This window comes from Tiliqua scincoides, chromosome 4 (genome assembly GCF_035046505.1).
Source record: "Tiliqua scincoides isolate rTilSci1 chromosome 4, rTilSci1.hap2, whole genome shotgun sequence".
In the NCBI taxonomy this organism is placed as follows: domain Eukaryota; kingdom Metazoa; phylum Chordata; class Lepidosauria; order Squamata; family Scincidae; genus Tiliqua; species Tiliqua scincoides.
In genome coordinates, this window is record NC_089824.1 from 132,499,612 (window position 1) to 132,521,814 (window position 22,203).

Consider the following 22,203-nt stretch of genomic DNA (forward strand, 5'->3'; position numbering starts at 1 on the left):
CTTATGTAGAGCTCCTGGCTGAACGCCAAGCAGTAATCACTGCTTTTCTGTTAATAGACATGTTTGCTTTTGCAGTCGTTTCTATACACAGTGCTCTAGATTAATTAGAACAAAATCTGTTATCCAGTTAGGAAACAGCTAAAACTCGTCCCCCTCCACATGCTTCAAAACTAAGGGGGGGGGGAGGAATGAGTTGGCCATAATGAAGCTTTGTCCTGCAATAGTCTAGTTCCCTTTTGTTTGGAAAGGTTGCTCAGTTTTGATAAACAAGGAGAAAGACACAGGGAGGGAAAGGGTACTGGACATCACAATTAGACATGTCAATGTAGAATGAAAAGCCAGCAGTGAATGTACGATACATGGAAGAAGAGAGTATCTCTTATGATTTGGAAAGGCACAAGCTTTTTCTCCATTTGTATTCACAGTACCTTACCTTAGAACAGTTGATTGATGAGAAGCTGGGCTTCATAGTGTTAAGGGTAGTGAGTATGCTTTGTCTCTGCTCTGGTGGGCTGCTGTGAGATACAGGAAGCTGGACTAGATGGGCCTATAGCCTGATCCAGTGGGGCTGTTCTTATGAAAGCTGACCAGAATGACTGTGCTTTCATTTTCCCTATAGAGGTGAATGACTGCCCATTTGCTCTGGTCTGTAGTATTCAGTGGGACCCATTTAGAACTGGGTTGAACTCTGCATGGCTATCATTAGTTGCACAGCCCTGTTTGTTGTGTCCTGGCTGCTCTAGAGTGTGATGGAGTCTTGGGAACTTGGGAACTACTGCCTGAGTTGGCTGCTTCAGTTGGTCTCATGAATGGGCCAGTGCTGGTTTCTTCATTACTCTGTCCAAAGAGAGGGTGATGCTGGTGTGGGACAGAACCACGCTTGTCCCCTGCCTTTCTGGTTGTTCAATTCAGATGTCATCTGTGCAGTATGAGTCTGGAGTTTTATGAAACTACTTCCTGTAATCTTGTCGTATATGGGTAGGGCAAATGATTCTGTATACCTTCAGTATTTGTTCTTCTGAAGAAAACTGGCCACAATAAGGTTTTTGGCTCAGTAGTAGAGGTCCCAGTTTCAATCCCTGTTCTTTCCAGTTAACGGTAGAGAACAATTCCTATCTAAACAGTTGAGAACTGCTTTGTCCAGTCTGCATTGATAATACTGAACTGGATAGAGCAGTGGGCTGCGACTCAATAAAAGGCAGCTTCCTATTATTTATCCGCAGCAACTGTTACCCTGCACATGCCCGATCTTGTCTGATCTCGGAAGCTAAGCAGGGTCAGGCCTGGTTAGTACTTGAATGGGAGACCGCCTGGGAATACCGGGTGCTGTATAGGCTTATACCATAGTCTTTCGAGACTGAAGGTTGCAACCAACCATTATCTATCCTGATATTCTCTGTTGAGTTATATCTATACCTAATCCTAACTGGGGCTAGCCCCAGCACAGCAACTGCTACCCTGGCAATAGGTGTCGCAAACATGCTGTGAAGCACTTTACTCTGAAGTGCTTCACAGCATGTTTGCTGTGAAGAGTGTTGGTGGGATGGCCTGTGCCGTCCCATCAGCGCTGAATCCAGACCTGTGGTTGCCGGCGTTGGTAGGTATAGCATCAAATGATGCAGGCGTGGGGGGAAGACAGAACAGAAGCGGGGATGGGTTGCAATGGGGTGGGGGAAGGTGGAACGGGGGTGGATCAGGCCCAGGGGAAGGCGGGTTTGGTGGAGGAGGCCTCTGCCATATCCTAACCCCCTTCCCAGTCCTGGAAACCCTACACAGGGCTTCTTGGCCTTGTGCCAGCGATTTAGCTGGCACAGATCTGAGTAGCTCTATTGAGTAGGCAGGGACTGTACAAGGGGTAAGGGGACTAATGTTCCCTTACCACAAGGAGACCTTCAGCCTTCTCAGTTCGAATGCTGAATACAGCATGGGCCGTGTGGGCCTGCTGCACAAATACTGGATAGGATTGGGCTCTTAAACTGGTTTAGAAATAATTTTCTTGCCCAACTGAAGACCCTTAGCAACTGTTGTTTGGGGAGGGAGAATAGAGTTCTCTAACAGAGAATCCTCAATCAGACTAAAATAAAATTCCCAGGATTCTTTGAGGGGAAAGCATAGCACTTAATACCAATGTAAGTGTGTAGTGTTCTTGCACTTGCTCTTTAAGAAGGGACAGACAACAATAGTTTTAACCTTCTTTCCAATCCTTCGCTCTAACAGAACTGAGTGTTTTGGAGAAATCTTGATTTCTATCATTTAGCTTTCCACTTGATGTTTCTGTCAATAGCTTTGCAATCAGAATCATAAAAAAAATAAACATCGACCACAATGGATGCTCTATTATATTTCTTCTGCTTCAAAATAAGTGTCCTTCTCATGGAGCGCTTGTTGAAGAAAAGCCTGCTTTCAGTTTATGTAGGCTGCATCTGATATCCTGTTGAAATGTGTCCTAAAATGCAGCCAACCGATCTTGGAACAGAAATGTCCAGAGATGTCATATTGTTTTGATGCAAAGTGTATCTGTTTTGCCATCTCAGATGTTTTGCCATCTCAGAAATGTTTGCAGGCATTAGAAATCTCATCTACTGTGCTTTTAGTTTTCATGCAAATTTGACCAGAGCCAATGTTTCTGATCAATTGCAAACTATGCTGGTGGAGAAATTGATGGGGTATGCAGACTGCGGCAGTCATGGCCAACCCTCCCTTTGTCTTCTGCCCAATAGTGCATCCTGCAGAAGGACTTTGATTTCCGTGACTGTTTGCCGTTAACCTAATTAGCCAGAGGAAAAGAAGAAATCAAGGAAATGTTTAATGACTTTGCTTTTCATAATGTTGTTCTGTCTTTCTGTGACCTGTAGAAAGCAAGCAGCTCAACATTCGAAAGGACATTGGAAGAGGGGAAAATAGAACAAGCTTATTTTGGTTAATAAGCTCCTGTGAAAAGTGAAATACAAAGATGTTCTGAGATAAACAGCCTGATGCTGTGACCTTTACAGTGTTAACTTTAGAGGAAGAGTGCAGGGGTGGGTTATCTGATTCCAAAAAAAGACATGTTGGTCACACAATAGTCTGGGAAGTTGTTGCTGGTGTTTGAAACTTAAATTAGATTGTGCTTGAATTGGTCTGAGGAGTGAATGCAAAACCATATTAGCTAAACTGCATTTTGGATGTTTTTTTCTTGTGATGAAAGAAAAATGTTCCACACAAAGCTGTCCATAGGTCATTTTTCTTCCTAGTTTAGTGGGCTGCATGTTGTCCAGTCACACGGTACAAGTAAAAGGAAAGAGAGAGCTAATGAAATGTGTCTTTTCCTGTTGTGTCTGAAAATGGCCCTGTGTTGATGGGCCAACCAGTGGAGACCACTGAATCCTAAAGGGGAGGCATAATAATAATAGGATGAGGGCATTGGTGGGTGTGAGGAGTTTAGCCACAGGAGCAAGAGCTGCTTGGAAGAGATTAAAGTTATGGCTCAAATTTCTGAGCAAGAAGTGCTTACCCAAAGCTTCCCAAACATACCTGTCTTATGACGCCCTTCCCCAGCACTTGAAACCTAGAAATAAATGGCGATGACACATTTCATGTTGCATGATGACATCACCACCACTTCCAGGTTTGGAGGCCTAGGTATGTGGGAGGGCTTTTCATGCACACGGAAAACCACATACAGGGGCTTTGCCTGCTGCTCCAGGGCGCCTGCTGCCGTTTGTAGGGTTGTATTGCGGTCGCTGCTGGATGATGGGCATCCCATGATGCCCCAGTGCATGCTTTGTGACACCCCAGGGCATTGCAATACAGTTTGGGAATCTCTGGGTTACCTTGGTGATTCCATGGAGCCTCATCAAGAATGAAGGCAATTGTGAGACATCCTAGAGGGAAGGTGAGGTGGGCAGGAAGAGAGGGAATTGGACAATAGGGCAGAAGAAGAGGGGTGATACTAAGTTGTCAGGGGATGGGAGACCCAAGGGAAGATCAGGACTGGGCTGCACAGTCTGATATACTGTAGCCCAGAGATTAGGGAATATAGAGAGGAGACACTCCCTGTGGTTTTCAGGTTTGCATGCCTCTCTGAGGAAAGAAGGTGAGCGTGGAGGATGGAGACAGAGCAAGGGAGAAAGGGGCTGTATCCTTCCCCCCCCCCCCCAGGAACCCAGGCAGGGTACAAAAATTCCATGTGGGACTTTCCCTAATTGTATGGTGTTAAAAATGCATCAAGCCATGGGACTCCATTGTTAGCGCAGCTCAGGGAATCCATCAGTCCCACACACAGCAAAGGTGACTTTTGTAACTACAAGGGAAAAAACTGCAGCTAATATTGAAAGCAATCAGAATAACAGAAATGATATGTGGAAGTTAAACAGAAGGTTAATCAGATTTAGGAAGAGAAGCGACTGACATACTCATACTTTATATCCGCTGATCTGGCTCAACATGTTGAGCCAGACTTGGACCCACTTGAACCCTCCAAAAGCGACCAGAGCTGTGTTCCTATCTCCTCTGGAGGGCATTCTGAAGCCCACAGAGGCTGCATGCATCTGTCCATGGCCTCTGCAGTATTCAGAATGTCCGAAAAGGCAAAAAAAAACAAAAAAAAACAACAACACCCCTGCTACTTCTGAAAGGAAACCAGAAGTGACTTTTTAATGCCTTATAAGGATTAGGAGGCTCTTATAATTAAGAGGCCCTTATAAGGCATTTAAAATATCATTAAGAAGTAGCTTTTTTTTTTTTGTCTTTTCAGCCTTTCTGAAGCCTGCAGAAGGGCATGGCCTCTGTGGGCTTCAGAGACTGCAGAGTGCAGCTCTGGTCACCTTTGGAGGCTTTATAGGGGCCAGAAACCATGAATTTTGGTATCCGCAGTTTTTTATATTAGTGCCGGGTGGGTGGGTCCAAGAACAGATCGCTTGCAGATACCGAGGCCCCACCTGTAATGAGATAAGTTACAGACTCCCTACTGGTAAATGCCAACATTTACACCCTTTCTGACTGCAGTGGGTCCTCCATATGTGCAGAGATTAGTTCCCGGACTCTCTCCGGTTATCAAAATCCATGGATCCTCAAGTCCCTTATAAAATGGCATAGTTACTATTTATAGATTTTGTATAATAAGGCTTAAGGATGCCTAATACAGTCCTCTCTGAATTACACGTTTGAAAATCTTTTACGTCACACGCCTTTCCCTGACACTACATGAGCACACTGCATGAGCCTCTTCGTCTCCCCCACTTCTGTTTCATAAGCCTGAAGCTTATGCTGCTGCATTCCTCACCTAGATTTTATTTAGCATCCTGCTATAGCATCTGCACAAGGAGATCCTTCAGCTCAAGGTCTTCTTCCATCGCTGTCGCCATCTTGTTTCTCCCTGACAGCCTCCTAAACTGAGCTAGCACCAAATCAAGCACTGCAGATTACTTGCTCTGTGGAGGGGGGGGGGGGAAATAAATGATTGGATGCTTTAGAATTTTTTTTAATGTATTTTAATCTGCAGTTGACTGAATTTATGGATATGGAGGGCCCACTGTATATACTGGTATATGCCTCTTCAGCATTGACATCATTATTGACAAGGAACATCCAAAGCACCTGTGATGTGAAGTTACTCCCACAGGGACCTGACAAGCACAGCAGCTTGCTTCAATCATTATGTGAAACTATGGTACATTCCTGGTTCCACATGAGCCTTAGGCTCAGGAACATGGCGCAAAACCTGAATTAAATCAAAATCCGCCTGACAACTGAACTGGGCATCATTAAAACTTCCTTCTTCTAGGGAAGAATGATTGGTTAGTACTTTGTTAGCATGTTTTTGATTGTTGTTTTTTTTTTATCAAGTTTGACTATTGTAGTGTATCTCTCGACTATGAAGCTAATATAATTAAATCCTATTAACACATAAGGAATAAAATCCTATAATAGGCACACATGCCTTTGAAAAGCAGCTCATTCCTGAGCAGATTTAATATCCTTAAATTAAGCAAGTGTGAATAGGAGGATGAATCTTATTAAAACCTTAAATCTGATTATATTTGAAAATTATTGGTTTCTTAATGCAATAAATTATCCAATACAGACTAGAGCAAATAATATATCTTAGCTGCACGTAGCTCCACTCCATAACTAGTGACAAATGAAATAAAGTATTGCTAGAGGGCAAAAAAGGAAGGTCTTTGAAAGTCTTTGGTGCATCATGAAATACCTAAATAATTTTAACAAACACTTTTGGAACGAAATGTATATGCAGATGACACAGTTGGTGTTGGGCTAGTTTCTTTTCTGCAAAACAGAGAATCAGAGAAAGCAAGACTAACTTTCTTTAAAAAATGCCATTCTGACCAATGCCTTGTAAACTTGAAAAGAAAAGCTTATAGCTTCTGGTGGTAGAAGCAGATTCCTTTTCCAGAAGGCTAATGCAAAAGCAAGCCATCTGCCACTCATTCTGCTGACAAAGCTGTAGCATCAAACAATGAACTAACAGTACTGAAGTACTTAAGTACAAATTTTGAACATTAAAAAAATATTGTCCTTGAAGGACTTTTTAAATTTTAAGCACACGTGGGTCTGATCATTACTTCATGTTAATACCTGTTAATATGGGAGGGGATAGTTAACACCTGGGAAGACCATTGGCCTGTACCAACAGGATGGATGAAGTTTATCTCACATATCTCACATATGTCAGAATGCCAGATGCAAGGGAGGGCACCAGGATGAGGTCTCTTGTTATCTGGTGTGCTCCCTGGGGCATTTGGTGGGCCGCTGTGAGATATAGGAAGCTGGACTAGATGGGCCTATGGCCTGATCCAGTGGGGCTGTTCTTATGTAAACTGTGCATAGATACAAAAAAATTCAGAGTCACTGGTTTGGTAGCCAGACATGTGAAAAGCAACTAGCAGCCTGATCCTGTGGTTGGGCAGCAGCACCCAAGATGGCCCTGGTGTCATAAAAGTGCTGTAAAGTGATTTTCAGCACCCAGCAAGTAAGGCCTGTACCATCCCACTTATGCTGCATCCCATCTGATGGCCGCTGGGGCAGGTAAGTACCAACAATTCTACCTACCGTGTTTCCCCGATAATAAGACACTGTCTTATTATTTTTTTTGGACAGAAAAACACCAGAAGGCTTATTTTCAGGGGAGGGCTTATTTTAATGAACATTGACAGCAATTTTAATAAACAGGTAAATGTGAAGAAATCATGCCCCCTGAGTTCTTCTTTTATCCTCCATCATGCCCCCGAGTGCTTATTTTATCCTCCATCATGCCCCCTGAGTTCTTCTTTTATCCTCCATCATGCCCCCTGAGTGCTTATTTTATCCTCCATCATGCCCCCTGAGTTCTTCTTTTATCCTCCATCATGCCCCCTGAGTGCTTATTTTATCCTCCATCATGCCCCCTGAGTTCTTCTTTTATCCTCCATCATGCCCCCTGAGTGCTTATTTTATCCTCCATCATGCCCCCTGAGTTCTTCTTTTATCCTCCATCATGCCCCCTGAGTGCTTATTTTATCCTCCATCATGCCCCCTGAGTTCTTCTTTTATCCTCCATCATGCCCCCTGAGTTCTTCTTTTATCCTCCATCATGCCCCCTGAGTGCTTATTTTATCCTCCATCATGCCTCCTGAGTTCTTCTTTTATCCTCCATCATGCCCCCTCACTCCCGCTTACATACCGGGTTTTTATGTTGTCCTGCCTTAGCTCTCCTCCGCGGCACTGCTCTCAATGGCGCCAGCAAGCAAATCACTGGGGAAGAACAGGATGACGCGCTCACTGCTGCAGCTCTGATTGGATGCAGCTCGGAGCGCGGCGTGCGTTTCACCCGGGGGGGGGACGGGACGGTGCATACAGAGGGTACCGTAATGTAGCGTGTAGCGCAGGGGATCACCTTCACTACAGTAGCAATCTCAATAGGGCTTATTTTCGGGGGAGGGCTTATTTTAGAGGAATCTTACACAGTAAGGGGAGGGCTTATTTTCGGGATAGGTCTTATTATCGGGGAAACACGGTATGTATGTAGGTAGTTGTAAATATTTTTGTATCAACAGCCAGTCCACCAGTCTCTTCCTTCTTCTCACACCAATCTGTTTAATTAGAAATCCCAGGTGTGACCTAGGATTTTTGATTTGGGCCAAAGCCCTGCTGTATGCTAAGGATACTGCATTAAATCTTTCTCGTACTCTGTAACTATACAAGAGAAAACCACGCATTAGGTTTTGGGATTAGTGAGAGCCTACCTTTTTTATTTTAGCTTTGGATGAGTTTTAAAACACCACCACTTTTATAATAAGATTTCCTTAAATTACAGAATACAAATAGTAGGATCAGATTCCATAGCACGTATAAGCTACACTGAGATTACATCATTCAGGTGGAAAAATATATATAATTTAACCTTTTTAGCATTAAAGCTGGCAAAAACAAGACTGCATTCAAGAAACAAAAAAAGTGCAATAAATGGCAATGGAAGTGAAAATTAATCTCCTTTTTCAAATGTTTATGTGGTGCCTTATTAAAGAGCAGCAAAAATTATGTATTAAGAAAAAGAACTGCAGCAGAATGCAATACTTTTTTAGATATTACTTTTTATTTTGTCATTTCAATTTTAAGAAAAGCCGCCTGCTTCCATTTTTTCCCCCCCATCATCACACGAGACTTCTGGGACTTAAACTCTTTCTTCTCTTGTATCACAGAGACAGTATTCAGGTTCAAGGTACAAACTGACAAGACTTCTTTCCATGCTTCAAAAGTAAGTTCACTTCATCTACAGGAGAGTAGGAAGCAAAGAATTCCCCACAACAATGGACATCAGAGATACACAGCAGGATGCAGAAGCCTCAGCCCATTTCCTCACACATTTCTGTCACTCTGATGAACAAGGAGGTTCAGTGTTTTTAGGTTGGCATATCTGTCATTTCCCACAAGTGACTCTGTACATAGCCTTGCCCTTTGGGAAGGGAGGATGGTGTGTCTTTGATTAATCCCTAGAGTGATGATGTGCAAAGATGTTGCAGATTTGGGTTGAAACTTTTAATGAAAAGATGTGTTGAAAATTGAGTTTTACTTGCTGAGGAAGGGTGTACAAAAGCAAACATTGACAAATGTAGCAGAAGCAGACGGAAAACTTTGACCAGAATATAATGTGAACTGGACTCCTAGCTGAGTCCTGCATTCATGTCGTGATCTTGCTTTGAATTTGGTTTTGTAGGGTGCCTCATTTCCAACGGCAGTGAATTTGAGGTGCAGATCCTTAAGTGACTACTTCTAGCTCATATTTGCTTGCAAGCATTTAGCCCCCCTTGTTTGATTTTTAAAATATCTGTTATGAATACTGTTGGGTTTAGGCCTTTAGGAAAGAAAACATGAAAAAATTGTTACATTTAATATGTTGAACCTAAACCTTGTTCCCTTAAAATACATCAACAGGAGCTAAAATGTAATTTTATTTTTGGTAACAGCATCTCCTAGAGCTGAACTCCTTTAGTAAAGTCTTTCATTAGTTTTGATTTTAATATGAGCTGTAGAAGGATTTAGGTCTTTCCTCTCCACCCCTCTGACTCTAAAACTTGCTTCCCACTTGCTAGGACAGCAGGATTTAATTTTTCAGCATAACTTTTCTATTGAACTTATGAACAGCCTTCTACTAAGTGTAAACCTAGGTATGTTTAGTCAGAACTATGTTCCACTATGTTCAATAGAACCTACTCATGTTCCAGCAGCAGAAGGAGGAGGATGCTGGCAGAACACTTTCACCAGCAAGCGCTGAGAGGCCACCATTGCAATCACCAGTGGTCTGGTACTCTGGCTGGTGGAACCCAATGTGTCTACCGATATCAGTGAGTTGGTAGTGGGGATGAGTGGTGAATAAAACAGAATGGGGAAGAAATGGAGAAGTTTCTGCGGGGGAACGGGTGAGGAGGGAATCATGACGAGGAAGGAAGAAGATGGGTTTGGTAGCATATATGTGGCTGAATCCTATCTCTTTCCATTGTTCTTACACTTCTTGGTTCTGCACCAGCAAAATAACTGGTGTAGGACCAAGGAGACCCATTGGGTTCACTTACCCTGAGGGAATGTCTCCAACTGCCCCCTTGGGATGCCATGCACACCCCATTGATATGCCTTCATCAGTTGGGGGAGGGGGCAGAATTAGATTGATAGGAAAGTGTATTTGGATTTAGGATCACAGCCTACGAGTGTCATATTATCTATGCTCACTGACAGTGGTTCTTTAGGTTTTCAGGCATGGTCTTTCTCAGCTCTAGTGCCAGAGGTTGAGCCTTGCACCTTTTGCAGGGAAAGCATGCATTGTACTACTGAGTGACAGCTCTTCTCCTTGTTTTTAATTGTTTCAGGGACTCAGCAATCCCAATTGAAAATAATTATGTGTTCTGGTTGCCTGACTGATTTATCAGTTTCATCCTGTTATGTATCTGATTCTTCAGTCACATTCCTGCATATTTTCACATTAATACATAAATATAATTGAGTAAATATTATGATTTCCCCTGGGGGCTGGGGATAAGAATAGGCCCTCAGTTTGGCTGTACTTGTCGTAAGAGGCAACTAAACAGCCACCAGGTAGATGGGACTCTACCTGGGAAGGCAGCTCATCTGAGAGAAGGAAAACTCTGATCCCAAACCTCCGCTGCCTTGTGGCTACATCCAGTTATGGAAAAGGCTTCAGGAGTCAACCTTGAGGCAAAATCCGGAGGCGGAGTCCCTGAGGCAGTTCATGGCTGAACACAGTCATGTTCTGGCAACTCCTGTGACACCGCTGGAACCAACCGTATTGGCCTCTGCCTTTCCATTGGACCATTTCAGCAACGTGGCGAGGGGGGATTTGCTGCATGGGAAACAGTCTGTCCTCCATATCTACTTTACCCAGGCTTCGCGCACTGGAGAGGACACTGTTCCAGAACCACCATTCAGTGCACGATACCATAGTCTTCCGAGACTGAAGGATGCCAATAACAAATATTATGATGAAAATATTGATTTAATACTGATGACACACGTAAACAAGTCAGGTAATCCATGTTGGTGTCAGGACTTGAGTCTATAGTGGATCTTGAACTGGTGGCCAGAAGGATGACAGATGCGATGGTCGGCCTATAAAGCCCCACCCGTCTCTGATCAAAAATGGAACTGCTGCAAGACCAACTTCATTGACCAAGAGAACTTCTATTGCATTAAGAGGCCAGAATGGCCAGGGTGATAATCCCTTTATATGAGGTAGTGTGGAGAAATATTGCCCTTACCAACCAACACTCAAATCTTTTCAAACTACAGGATGCTGGTCTTTTCTGTAGCTAGACCATGGTTAAGTGACCCATTGCTGGTTTCCCCCCTCCCATTGTACTCTTAATCATTTGATACTCAGTGCCATTGGTGATGAGACCTGTGGACAGTCTGATGCTGTCTGGTAGTTACCAGAGTCCTAGTCTTGTATAATGCTCATGCCTCTGAATCTAGTCGTTGGTGTGCTGTTGTCCTTTGATTGAGCAGGCAATGTTAATATGACAGTTTCACGTGCAAAGTACCAAAAATAGTGCTAAAAATGTGTTGGAAGTTTCATTGTATTGTATAATGGGAGGGTTACACAGGAAGTGACAATATAACATTATCTCATTTTATGGGATAATGTTTCTTTATGTTAATAGGCATGTTTATAGCTATCATCATTGATATTTCAGTGGTTGGCTTGGACATAAGGTAAAAACTATATTATTTGCTATAAACAATATAGCTTGAATTTTAAGAAAGAGCCCTGATTTTTGTCTTCTTCCACTGGTTCATGGATGGCCTGTTTTCCGATCCAGACCCTTAAGCAAGTCAGAGTTGCACAACCTCATTTTAATCATGGTATCGTAAAAAACATTTTTTTCAGTTACGTTAGCAAGGAAATGAAGCAATTAATCTTTCTCTATCGTTATCTCATTTATGTTCTTAAAAAGGCAGATGTTGAAGAGTTCTTTAACGGGACTGGCCCATCTGTGAGGCTCACTGAGGTGGTCTTCTCACTCAGCAGGTAAGATTGACGTGTGACTTCTTTCTCTGCCTGCCCAGCTACACACCTCCTAATTCTCCCTCTTCCTAATGGAAAATGGTGCGGAAGAGGAAGTATGAGAGTAGCATAGCATAGAGCTGCTAGAGCACCACTGATCTATTGCAGTTTGGCCTCCACTACTTCCTCCACACTTCCTCCTTTATTTTTAATCTGGGGAGTAGGAAAAGTAGTGACTGGGGTATTGTGGGTGACAGGGCAATTGGGCTCCAGGAGGTCTTGGCCTGCCTCCATTTTTAAGGATGTGTATTTTTACTTCAGCTCTCTTTTCAATGAATTCCAAAGGGCACATGTTCCTTCCCTCTGCAGTCCCTATTGCTATATAATGCTGACTTTATCATAGAGCAGTACCGCCAGTGACAGAACCCGACTTGTTTTGGCAAGTGTCTGGAGAATATTTGGCCCTCAAGAATGAAGAAGTTGGCCATCCCTACACTGGCACTAGAACTTAGAGAAGCAATTCAGATTTCCCCTAATTCTTATATTTCACTATTACATGAGTTTGAATCGCTGAAGCAGAGAATAGTGTAAGTCCATTTTTATGCAACAGAAGCACAAGGCCAGGAATTACTGTTAAGAATAAGAAGGAAGGAAAGGCCTTTTTTATTGTTTACCCATTAAGCAAGAATGTAAATCTCTAGAGTCAATGCAGAAAAGCAATCTATTTTCTGAATTTGGACCCCATCTAATCACACAAAGTCTCTGAAGCGTAAAATTTCACTTGACTTTACTAATGTTTTCACAGCATCATATGTATGCCACGGAGGAAATAGTGTTCACAGCTCATTTCAGAACCCCCATGGGCCGTGTCATGTGAAATCTTGTCAGGTCTGTTGCAACTTGAGCTGTTGAGGCCAGGCTTGACCTTGTAACATCTGGCCGGTGTTTTGCGCTGCATTTCGATCTAGCTGCTGTGGAACCAGTGCATTGCTCTCCAAGTTGATTTGGGACCACGGTCACGGAAGGGTTTTTACCTGTATGTCAGTGTTTTGGAGCTTTGGAAATGGCATAGTTCCCTCATAAAATACACAACCTTTATGAACTTCCTTGCTGTAATTGTTTTGCAACAGTGTCATCCACACCTGCTTTTCCCCATAGTGGTTTGATGACTGTATTATCAGGTTTTTCTATTGTTTTCTTTCTAAACAGTGTAGCTATGGATGGTGTCACCTCTGCTGAGCCTGCTAATCCCAGATCCATCATTTGGTCTTGCAGGAATTAAGGGAAGATTGGCACAATATCCATGTGAGTGTAAGCTGCTCTGAATTGTATTCCCAAATCTTCTGTCTGGGGTTGTGAAGAGCAGGTAAAATTCAAGAAATAAATTTGCATGTGAGAAAAAAACTCAGTCATGGGCATTTAACTTTCATGATTAATTGTGATTAATTTTAGATTGTGAGCCCTTTTGGGACAGGGAACCATTTAGTTATTTGATTTTTCTCTGTAACCGCTTTGTGAACTTTTAGTTGAAAAGCGGTATATAAATACTGTTAATAATAATAATAATAATTAATTGCCGCAACAGGGGCTGGAGCAGCCCGGGACGGGTTGCTGTCTGCTATTCTCTGTCTAGCAATAAGCTTGGAGCTAATAAGAGATGATATGGGATAAAGGAGGCTGGTGCTTGCTTTGCTATGCCTGCTAGAAAGTCAAGCATCAAGGCGAAGACTGTAAAGGTATCGAGTAAAAAAACCTGTACATTTTCCCTAACTAGAAGCAAGAGGGTGGGAGTTACATTAGAAAAACGGTTCAAGGGAAAAGCTTTAAACTGCCCTTGCCTTAGTGCTGTAGTACAGGGGTGCTCAAACTTTCAACTTTAGGGACGCTGGACCTTTAACAAGTGTATAGAAGAGAGAATTGCAGCAGGTGCAACTTGTCATTCCACAGATGACAATACACTTGGTAAAGGTCCAGCATCCCTAAAGTTGAAAGTTTGAGCACCCCTGCTGTAGTAGATATCCAAATTGTTGTCCCCACGTCTTTTTAAATGAAAGTTATGGGTATTCGCCAATGTCTTGTCTAGTTTGGCACGTACACATCCCATCTTATATCTACATTTTATACCATACATACCAGGAATTGGGGCAGGACTGGGTAGATCTCAGTGGCACTGGCATCTGCTATATCTAGAACCCCCAATGTGGGCCTGACAGATTCCCCGTAGGCTTCTCAGAGTTTCCCCAGCTACAGAGCTGGAGTAGACCTAATGGGGACAGGTTTTCTTTGCTTTTGCTCTGCTAAAAAAATTCTTCCATGGTCTATTGGCTGAATTGTCCTGTGAAATGGAGAGAAGAGTGGGGAGAAAACACTCTCTCTCTCTCTCTCTCTCTCTCTCTCTCTCTGTGTCATGGCAAGCAAAGTTCAGAGGAAGCTTACATCACTTCAGGATTAAAGCTGGCTTAGACTTTTCTGTGGTTGCAAGTACCTGGGGGGTTTAATTGTTGGAGTTGTGTGTATCTCGGGGCTTAGACTTCTCTAGAGCAAAGAGGTATTTGTTCTGTAGATCAGTTTGTGTTTGGTGTGTGGTGGTATTTGAATTATCTTGTGCAGATGGTGTTCGTGGGAAGGAATTGGATTTATCTGGAGCGGAGAATAGTTCTGTGAAGCTTTGTGGGTCTCTGGTGTTTTGTATTCTTATTTTAATAATGCAGAGGCACAGAGCACAGCAGATAGCGCCGGAGGGGAGACATCTTTATTGGCTGCGTTTCTGTAGGCCTAGCCAGTTATAAACTATAGTATTCTGGAAGAATTCTAGATTGTGTTGAATTTCCCTCTAAGGGTCCATTCACACAACCAATTATCTGCTGTTTGAGCTAGTGGACATGGTAGTGGCCGTGCTTGCTTAAATCTATGCTTGCCTCACTCATCTATAAAAATGCAGTGTGTGTTGTTAGGTGCCTGACTTTAACTTCACAAGGCGTGCATGATGGGGCTGATCTTTCCAGAAGCTTTGTTACCTCTGGCATTTTTTCCTCCTTAATCTAGTTCACTTCCAGTATCAGAGCTGGAGAAAAGGTTTCCCTCACCTGCAAGCTTTTTTGATGTTAAAATTGAACCCCACAACCCTACTACATATGTAAATAGGGCATGCACCTGATTAGACTAATGTGGAGCACACCATCATGTTTGGACTTATCCTGAAACATCAAACCTTTCACTGCTCTTAGATAATGACTATAGAGAGATAATACAGTATACAGTGAGCCCTCCTTATCTGCAGACTCAGCAGTCACGGATTTGAATATCCGCTGATGCTGAGCCCGTGGCTGGAGGAACTCGGAGTACCTCCTGGACATAACCAGAAGTGACTTTTGGTTCATGCTAGCAACTTACGGTTGCATCTAGACATGTTATGAGGCACAGCAAGGTCCCACACGGCCTCTCCAAACCTCAGAAGTCCTCCTGAACATGACTGGAAGGCACTTCCAGTTCATCAGCACAAACCGGAGTGCCTTCCATTGCTTCTGGGGGGCTTTTGAGGATGCCATGCGTGGCCCCCAGGTAAGTAACTGCAGCATTGTACAAGGCTCGATGGATTTTATTTTCCATGCAATTTGGTATCCTGGAACGTATCCCCTGCAGATACCAAGGCCCACTGTAGTTATTCAAGTGGAATTCTGGGGTTCACGACCCTTGAGCTTACAGTTTTGTTGCTGGGTGAGTGGTTAGATTTGTGGGTCTGCAGTATAGTTAATATCACCATTTAGCACAGCCATTTTCAACCACTGTGCTGTGGCACATTGCTGTGCCGTGAGTGGTCCTTAAGTGTGCCACTGGAATTTGGGGGAAGATCATTTATTAGTAGGGCCAATGGGGGATGTAAGTTCTCACTGGCAGCATGGTGTGCCTTGTCAATTTTCAAAAACTTGATGCTGTGCCTTGACAATTTTAATGCCCTGTCAGCGTGTGGTGAGGTGTAAAAGGTTGAAAATAGCTGATTTGGCATAACCAGTGCATGTTTGAAAATTCATTGCACTGGAAGACTTTTCACAGAACCTCAATTTCTTGGTTTTTTGGGGGATGGATCACAGTGATTCTTCAGCATTTCTATGCAAGAGAATCCTAAACACCCCCAAATAGAGACTTTTGTTAACTTTTTACTGATTCATTTATAATCATGCACTGGCAGATTCTTACTTGTTAGGTGAGCTAAGGCAATTGCAAGGCAAAAGGGCTGCCACATCCAGCTTGACCTATATCAGGTAGCTGGATGTCTTTAATTAATCCACACAACCTCCTTGTTCTTGTATGACAGCTTCCTAGTCCACACGAGGTGTTGCAATGGAATGGTACTATGTGTGGAGGAAAATATCATTCCCTTGAAATAGGAATCATTAAATGTTTTCCCAGAGCTGCTGTTTCTTAATTTCCTGTTCCAAGTCTGTTAGGAGCCACTACAGTGAAAAGCCAATATGAGCATCTCTTTTATTTCAAAATAAACCTCTTTTGGGCCTGTAAACTTTCTGGTAATGGGCTATTTTGACTCGACTAATAATACTAGCAGTTAAGAAAAAGGAGCATTTGATATCATTCTCACTTTTTTGCTTGCTTGCTTGCATGTTTTCCTATCTCAAGCATGACAAGTATTTCATTTTTTTTTTTATAACTTACAATAGTATTAGAAAGAGAGATGCTGTCAGTAAATCAGTAGTGGCAGTTACTTGGAGTCCAGGCAACAATGTGCAAATGGTTTTATTGAAAATCAATATGCATTTGTAAAGGATGGCTTGTTTTTAGGTCCTTTTATGTACGTTAGTTGCAGAATGCATTTTTAAAGTACTGTTTTTTGTTCTGGCACATGGAGGGGGAAAAAAAACCTTTCAAAAGCTAAAAAATAGGTAATTCTAAATATATAGAAAGGAACACTTTTAAGCACTCCAGTAACTGGTTTTATTTATACTGTCCACATAAGATGGCTGAATAAGATCAGATGGTTATGCTGCTGACTAGGTAGACTATCCATGGCCAATATAAGTAAAACATATTGAACCTCAGGAGACCCGCTGGAGGTCATATTTCATAATCTAAAACTTTGCAAGAGAGGAAAAAATGTAGGTGGAATATGACCGGAATCCTGCTTTGGACATAATTAGATCATTGGGTTGTCCCATGTCTTGCCCAACTGAAATTTCAGACCTTTCAGCAGGTCTTGTCAGATATAGTCAAAGCCTAATCTTCTGCTGTGCAGCTATGCTGTCAAAGTGTGCACTGTATGCAGTGGTGGTGGGTTTGTGTAACCAGACAGCATGGGAGAGAGAAGTAAAAATATTTTTTATTTCTACCCCTCTGTAAACTGCCTTACCTGTCAATGGTTCTCTCTGGACCTATGCCAGCTATTTTGCTGGTTTAAGTCTGAGCAAAGGCAGTAGGGTGTTAGGCCAGAACATGGGAATAGCATCCCGGCATGTCCTGTTGCAGCTAGACGCCATTCCCTTCTGCCCTCTTAACACCCATGCCTGCCCTGGTCCTCCCCTGCTCCTCCTCTCCCACCCTTGAACCTTCCTGCTCCAGTATGGCATCTGGGAGTCACTGCTGTGCATGCAGACTCTCTGGCTGTCTGACCTAAACTGCACAGCAGTGGCATGCCTTTTATAATGTTGCAGCAGCACTTGTGGCAGCAATTGAAATTGATTGTAGGAAAGCAAGTAGTAAAATAATTATGAAACATCAGTGTCTAAACTTTAGAACAGCCCTGCTGGATCAGGCCATAGGCCCATCTAGTCCAGCTTCCTGTATCTCACAGTGGCCCACCAAATGCCACAAGACAAGAGACCTGCATCTGGTGCCCTCTCTTGCATCTGGCGTTCTGACATAGCCCATTTCTAAAATCAAGCGATTGCATATACACATACAACAGGTGTCTAATACAGGTCAATTAGATACTCTTGTTAGAATCTTGAGAAACTCATCTCTCTCTCTCTCCCCCCCCCCGTTTTCTTTAGAAGGTAAGTTTCTAGTCCACATGATTGCAGAGTTTGTTTTGAAAATTTGCGTGCCAAAGAAAGCAGAAGGATTGGAAACAAGGGTGCAACTAAAAAGTCCACATCCATTTCCCCCCCCAGTTCTCTTTATTTCAAAGACTATCTCAAAACTTTTGATTTAGCTTTTTTTATACACAAAGAAGACAATTTCAGAATAAGAATATGATAGAATGAATGTAAATATGTCCAACAGCTGTCATTTGGCATCTGATACACTGTCATTCTCCAGCCAGCCTAGTCCTATGGGGGACAAACTGTAACACCTTACGCTTGCTAGATGTTTACTACCTAAAACGCAATCTAGGAGCAAGAAAATTCAGCAGCTTGGGAACTGAAACGCCAAAGTCCCCTGAAAAGAATCTGTCAAGCCTGGGGTGTCCCTGCCCTGCCCCTATCAAAAATGGTAGGTAGGGTACAGCTCTGAGTCTCTAAGAAACTGGGGTACACTCTGGACACAGCAAAGGCACAACACATACTTCTGTTACATTACCTATAGAGTACCACGACTGGGCTCATCTTTTTCTTTTCCAATTCTGTTTTTTCACTGCCTTCCAGCTTCTTTGTATTTTCTTTCATACACACCTATACTGCGGGAATGTGGGGGTGGCAGGTGAGGCTGAACTACCCTGCTGTAGTCCATGGAAAATCTCCTCATCCACTTTCTGATTTGGCATGTGCACATGGAGCACAGGGGAAACTGTGGCTATTTTCCATGGACTATGGTAGGGCAGTTCTGCCTCACCTGCTGCCCCCACACTGCACATCCCTGCTGTACAGTGCAAGGGCCTTTATCCTTCTCTGTGCAAATATCTCCATTTGTGGGTCTATACCACTTCTAACACATGGAATGAGTCTCATCTATCTTCTTGTGTCCTGTCTAGGAATTTGGACAAGAGTTGGGCTAAAATGGGTGTATGGGAGCACAGTAACTTCTGGTGGATGTTGTTGTGCTTAGACCTTATGGAATCATAGAGTAGCAGAGCCTCCTGCATTGCTTTCTTTGCTGACATAGAGCCCCCATCCACCTCCTTCAGATGGCTGCAGAACATCCTCATTTTTCTCCATTTAGGTGTAGAAGCAGCTGTCCCAAGAAGCAAGGTGTGGTGACAGCTTCAGTTGATTCATTCTGAGGACCATTGAAAGTGGCAGACTGAGATAAAGCTGAAATGGACCCAGGAGCTTTTGCACAGCTGCTGTTTAAATGCAGTGGGGCTTGGGCTCAAGAACCTCCTAGGTGCTGATTCATGTTAACGTGGGAGGCAAGAGCTCTCCATTATATTCTCCAACATAGATCCCCAAATCTCCTATTTGTCAGGAATTTTCAGGTTCATATGGGGGTGTGCGCATGGTGTCTGTGTTTCAAGCAAAACAACCCCCCCTCCAACATTTGCCTACCCTTTCTCTGTGTCAGATATTTTTTGCTGGCAGAAGGACTCAACCTTGTTCTTGTCAGTTCTTTGTTTTACAGTTTTGTTCGCGTAAAGGTTATATATACCACTGAGGGCTGTTTTCCTGCAACAAGAATTGCTGGTGTGTCAAATTAAGACAGGGCTGGACTTTTTTTTTAAAAAAAATGTTTGCTGTAACCAAAACCTGACCTATATTTTCCCGTCGTCAAAGGTGTCCTCACTTTCTCAGCTGTTCACTTACTTTTATATAAATAGCCTCCTGGCATACAAAGGTGTTGTAGATAGGGGGAAAAAAAAATCTTTACTTGGTAATGTGAATCATAAAATGCCTCCCCAAAGCTTGAGTATACTCTGTTAGTCATCTGAGAACACCTCATGACCTATACTTTATTTTTATTGAAAGGGGCTTTCTTTCCATTCTCTGAAATACCACCTTGTACGAGAGAGAGAGCAAGAGAGCAGCAAAAATACTGTATAAGAAAGAGCAGCAAATTTAGAGCAGCCAGTTTAAAATTATATGCCTGAATGTAACTCAAGCTATTTATGAAACAAGAACTGGAACGAGGCATTCACGAGGCATTCATTAAACTCAGCTGCATAGTATGGCTGTTCCCTTTGTGTGAAAAACTGAATCATGGACAGAGAGCACAGAAGAACCCATAGAGATTTCCTGTTGGCGGGCATAGCTAGTACAAGGAAACAGAACAAATTTGTAGCAATCTTAATAACAAAATAACTGCAAAATACCTGTTCTGGCACTCAGAACCCAGCCAAAACACATTACAGTTGTCACTGCTAATTTCTTCAAACTTTCACCCATGTTGATCTTCAAAGGAATTGTTTTGGGGCAAAAGTGGCTTCTTATTTCTGTTCTGCTTGGAACAGTTCTCATTCTTCTTCTTCTTCTTTTTTCTTTTCATTGCAATCACTGGGTGACTAATTAAACCAGATCAATAAAACTAATGCTGAAATCCCTTTGAGTGGCAGAAGTTGAGTTCTATTTTTATCTAATGTCAGAACTATCCATCTGTTTGGTTTTTACAAATCAGCAACTGGAGTTAGGAAATATGGTGTATATTCCCTTAAAATATCTCGTTTTAATTGGAGGAAGCATCAGACTTGCTTGGGTCAGAGGTGGTCCCCTTTCCTGAACAGTACAATCTGAGATATCCTCCAAGCTGTAAATTATATATTTCTACTCACAAGTGGAAAAAAACAACCCTTCCATTTATACACTGCTAGGTTTCACAAAAGGTATAGTAAGTACCAGGGTTGGGCAAGTCTAATGTGACTTGACTTGAGTCAAGTCACAAGTCTCCACCCCCCACGACTCACCTCAAACACAAGTCCTAACAGGCAGATTTCCAAGTTGTCCAGAGTGTTCTGGTGACTCGAAAAGACTTGAGTCATGAGCCTTTTCCATTAAAAGTCAACCATGGGGAAAAAATGGAGCTGCTGCCAGAGTGTGTGTGTGTGTGAGTTCTCTATAAACACTCCCCTGATGTCGCCATCCCATCTGTAAACAAGGTGGGAGGGAGTGGAATGGACTGCATGAGAGTGGGGACAGAAGCAGCAAGAGGCAGGAGAATCATGCGCAGCAGCTGTTACCATCAACACAGGTGACTTGTGTACATGAGTCGGCAAAAGACCTGACTCAGGTTCCCATCCCTGGTATATACAGTAGCTTTATAAACATACCAGTAGAAGAAGAACTTAGGGGATCACTTTTCAAAATGAGAGGATTTTAAAGCAAGCTTTGGTTGCCATAAATACAGTATACCTATGTGGTCGGACTATCAGGGAAATGTTGGTGCTCAGTTCAGTAACAGAGCTTCAGGAATTTGGCATTGAGTAGTTTTGTCCATTTGTCTATATTACTCTATGAAATCATGTTTGTATTTCTTCCTCTCATAGTAAGCATTTGTGATGGATGAGCTTCCCTTCTTCTTTCACTAATTTTTTTCTTTAAGGAAAGCCTCAGCATAAGGACAAGGACTTCTTTGAAGCACTTTGCAGAAGAACTGCCTGGCCAGACAGACAGGTCCTCGTATGTACTGTGTTCCTTGTCTTCTTCTGAGTTCATGAAGAACAATACTGACATGCACCAGCTGACTCTGCACAGCTCACCTGAGCAGGTCAGAGGGCAGGTGAGGATGTCTAGGTAGTTATAAACTATTCAACAGACAAACCAGTAACAATCCAATGTTTTTTAAAGGATGCAACAAGGATGTTTGAGTGCATTCTGCCTTGGCTCTTTCAGAGATTACATCTGTGAGTGGCCATGCTCTCACCCACCACCTGGGGATCAGAGAGGTGTAATGGACTCTTCAAGGTGATCTTGGAATAAATATCAAAGAGGGAACAGTGAGATTTAGAAGCATTAGGGAATTATTTTGCTTTTAACTTTTAAGTTAGCGGTAATTGCCTGCTTGTTCTTGTTTTAGCTGAGAACCACACCTGGTCACTGCCGAAACCAAAGCCAATCCCAAGCCTATATGTTTTATTCTTTCCTTCCTACATTATCCATTCCCTGCAATATTTTAAATTAACTCTTTTTTATATTTTAACCCTTCATCTGCCTGCAGTTAGTTAAACCCAATTGGAGCATTGCCCTAGCCCTCTTAGATCCTGGGCTACATACTACAGTGTTTGAATTGTAGGAATTTATTTATCTTGTGCATTTGTATTCTGCTTTTCCAACTCCTAAGTATCCCTCACAGCAGTTTACACTTGGATTGTCTTCTTCTTCAGCGTTTGTTTG

At 42.7% G+C, this 22,203-nt stretch overlaps 1 pseudogene; it reads left to right on the top strand.

Annotated features, from left to right (window-relative positions):
- Positions 1-1,215: 1,215 nt before the first annotated feature.
- On the top strand, positions 1,216-1,335 carry LOC136650130 (5S ribosomal RNA; annotated as a pseudogene).
- Positions 1,336-22,203: the final 20,868 nt, after the last annotated feature.